The sequence below is a fragment of the Cyprinus carpio genome, unplaced genomic scaffold, assembly GCF_018340385.1.
Source record: "Cyprinus carpio isolate SPL01 unplaced genomic scaffold, ASM1834038v1 S000006808, whole genome shotgun sequence".
NCBI lineage: Eukaryota > Metazoa > Chordata > Actinopteri > Cypriniformes > Cyprinidae > Cyprinus > Cyprinus carpio.
This window is the reverse complement of record NW_024879394.1, coordinates 76,152-76,453: the sequence shown is the minus strand read 5'-3', so window position 1 is coordinate 76,453 and position 302 is coordinate 76,152. Positions and strand designations below refer to the sequence as shown.

Sequence of the window (302 nt, the reverse complement as noted above, 5' to 3'; positions counted from 1 at the left end):
GTTGGTAAAATAAATGTTGTAAATTCAAATCAGAGAGTCTTCCGTGTCTGGAATGGATGTATTCTAGAGCTGTCCGAAGCCAGGAGGACAGGGCGCCGTCGGGGACCCCGGCTGACGTTCTTCCTCTTCTGGCAGTTCCCGGCAGGGCTGGCAGGCCGGGTGACTTGGGTGAGCAGTTGGTCAAAGCCTGGCCAGTCTCTCCCCAACAGGTGCCTGTCCAAAAGAGACTAAAATACCATTTTCATTGACTAAAACTAGACTAAAATGTCATCAGTTTTCAGCGATTAAGACTAGACTAATCA

General features: G+C 49.0%; 1 pseudogene; it reads left to right on the top strand.

Annotated features, from left to right (window-relative positions):
* LOC122144930 overlaps window positions 1-302 on the top strand; it is a 103,464-nt pseudogene that overhangs the window by 46,200 nt on the left and 56,962 nt on the right.